Below are 3,002 nucleotides of genomic sequence, written 5' to 3'. Positions count from 1 at the left end.
GTTCAAGCTCACCAGCTGCTCCTTGGAAACCCCATACATGGTCGCTATGGATCAGAACTGACTCGACAGCACTTAACAACAACAACATACACATGGACCTCACCAAATGCAATAAACAGAAACCAAATTGACTACAGCTGTGAAGAGGAGCTCTGGCAGCATGGTGGCTATAAATTGGGCTGCTAATCACAAGGTCAGTTATTTGAAACTACCAGTGGTTTCCCAGAGAAAATGAGGCTTTCTGCTCCAGGAAAGATTTACAGTCTTGGAAACCCTATACAGGGTTGCTATGAGTCGGAACCAACTCTATGGCACACAGTCACCACCACCACAGCTGTGGAATGACACAGTGAAAAACTCCATAAAATCAGCCAAAACAAGGCCAGGGGCAGACTGTGAAACACACCATCAATCATTCATATGCAAGTTCATACTGAAGCTGAAGAAAATTAAAATAAATCCATGAAAGCCAAAATATTACCTTGAATATATCCCACTTGAATTTAGAGATCATCTGAAGAACAGATTTCATGCATTACACACTAAAGACGGAAGACCAGCAGAGTTGTGGGAAGACATCAAGAAGATCATACAGGAAGAAAGAAAAAAGGTCATTAAGAAGACAAGAAAGAAATCAAAGACCAAAATGAATGTCAGAAGAGACTCTGAAACTTGGTCTGCAGTGTAGAGATTCCAAATCAAATGGAAGAAATGAGGAAGTAAAAGAAGTGAATAGATTATTTCAAAGGGCAGTTCAAGAAGACAAAGTCAAAATTATAACGAAATGTTTAAAGAATTGGAGTTAGAAAACCAAAAGGGAAGAACATGCACAGCATTTCTTAAGTTGGGGGAACTGGAGGAAAACGTCAAACCTCGACTTGCGATATTGAAGAAGTCTATGGGAAAAATATTGAATGATGCAGAAAGCATCAAAAAAAGATGGAAGGAATACTCAGATTCACTGTACCAAAAAGAAATTGTCACACATTTCAAGGGATAGCATATGATCAATAGCAAATAACACAGAAAGAAGTCAAGGTGCAATGATGGCATTGACAAAGAACAAGGCTCCAGGAATTTATGGAATACAAATTGAAATGTTTCTTAAAGCTGATGTGGCACTGGAGACATTCATCTATGCCAAGAATTTTAGAAGACTAAGTGATTGGAAAAGATCCGCATTAGTGCCGTTCCAAAGAGAGGCGACCCAATGGAATGCAGAAACCATCGTACAATATCATTAATATTGTATGCAAGTAAAATTTTGCCAGACATTTCAAACATAGCTGCAACAGTACATTGACAGAGAACTGCCAGAGGTTCAAGATGAGGACATGGAGCATAGGATATCATTGCTTCTATCAGATGGATCTTGATTGAAAGCAGAGAATACCAGAAAGATGTTACCTGTGCTTTATTGACTATGCAAAGGCTTTTGATTGTGTGGATCATGACAAGCTATGGATGACATTGTGGAGAATGAGTATTCCAGAACACTCAATTGTTCTCATGAAGAACCTGTACATAGACCAAGAGGCAGTTGTTGGTGCAGAACAAGGATCACTAGCAGACACCTGAAACTGGAAGACTCCACAGAAGGAATCAACACAGCTGAGACCCTGATGTAGACTTTTAACCTTCTGGATTGTGAGGAAATAATTATGTTTTTTAAAGTTACCCATTTGTGGTAGAGTCCTGGTGTGGCACTATAGGATAAGCACTGGACTGCAAGGTTAGTTTGGAGTAAGGTCTGCAGCTCAAACTTACCAGTTGCTCTTTGGAAACCCTATACAGATTCGCTATGAAACAGAAACTCAAAGGCACTTAATAACAATGGCAAGGTAACTAAAGCTATTATTACTATTCCTAGCTTGGCACTGTGGGCTAATGCGTCAGACTGCAGTCATTTGAACTGCAAGGTCAGTGGTTCAAGCTCACCAGCTGTTCCTTGGAAACCCTATACAGGGCCACTATGAGTTGGAATTGACTGAATGGCACTTAACAACAACAATAAGTCCCTCAGTACCCAAGAGTGCTATTTGATCCACCATCACCAGGGAGCTTATTAGAAATGCAGAATCTTTTGCTCCACTCCAAATCTACTGGCTCAGCTCATACAGGATTTCTATGTATACTGCTGTTTGGAAAGCCCTGTCTAGGACATTTGTTAAAGTTAATTCTGTGCTTTAGAAGGAATGAAGGTATATACTGGGCTTCCTGGAAAAGTCAGAAGAAATCCATTTGATATGACATTTAACTTTATATCTATAAGAACTTAACTTATAAAATAAACAAACAAAAACACCAAGTTGATTTCCAAACTTTTTAAAGTACCCCTTGAAGTGCTGTACTGTGGGAGTGACGTGCTGCCAGGCCACATTGGTGTCTGGCCAGTAGGCAATCAACAGGTCTAACTGTAAGAACATTTTGAGTTACAAGCACAAGAATTAACATGTTAATCAATATTGTTGTTGTTAAGTGCTGGTGAGTCAGTTCCAACCCATAGGGTTACCTATGGGTCTGAAACCCAATATAGGGTTTCCAAGGAGTGGCTGGTGGGCTTGAACCACCGATATCGTGGTTTAAATGACTTTTCAGTCCAGAGCATTAGCCTACAGCGCCACACTAGGACATCTATTTAATCAATAGGAAATATTTATTTGAAGGCATGACTTTTCTCTTCCACTGCTACCCAAGTAAAACCTGTAGGAAGCCACCTTTGGGAACAAGCATGGGGCTATCTTCTTTTCCATGTGGTTAAACTCAGTTTCAGGTACCTCTGGTTTAGTGCATGGGTTAGGAAGAAGGAGGGGAAAGAGGGCACAGGAAAATGTTTACATATCTTGCATGTTCTACATACTCCAATTAGATAATTTTGTTTGATTGTGTTATCAAGTTCTATCTGCTTACTGTTGTTGTTAAGTGCCGTCGAGTCAGTTCCGACCCATAGCGACCCTGTACAGGGTTTCCGAGGGTGTAAATCTTTACGGGAGTAGAAAGCC

This window comes from Chrysochloris asiatica, unplaced genomic scaffold (genome assembly GCF_000296735.1).
Source record: "Chrysochloris asiatica unplaced genomic scaffold, ChrAsi1.0 scaffold00139, whole genome shotgun sequence".
NCBI lineage: Eukaryota > Metazoa > Chordata > Mammalia > Afrosoricida > Chrysochloridae > Chrysochloris > Chrysochloris asiatica.
This window is presented reverse-complemented; position numbering follows the sequence as displayed.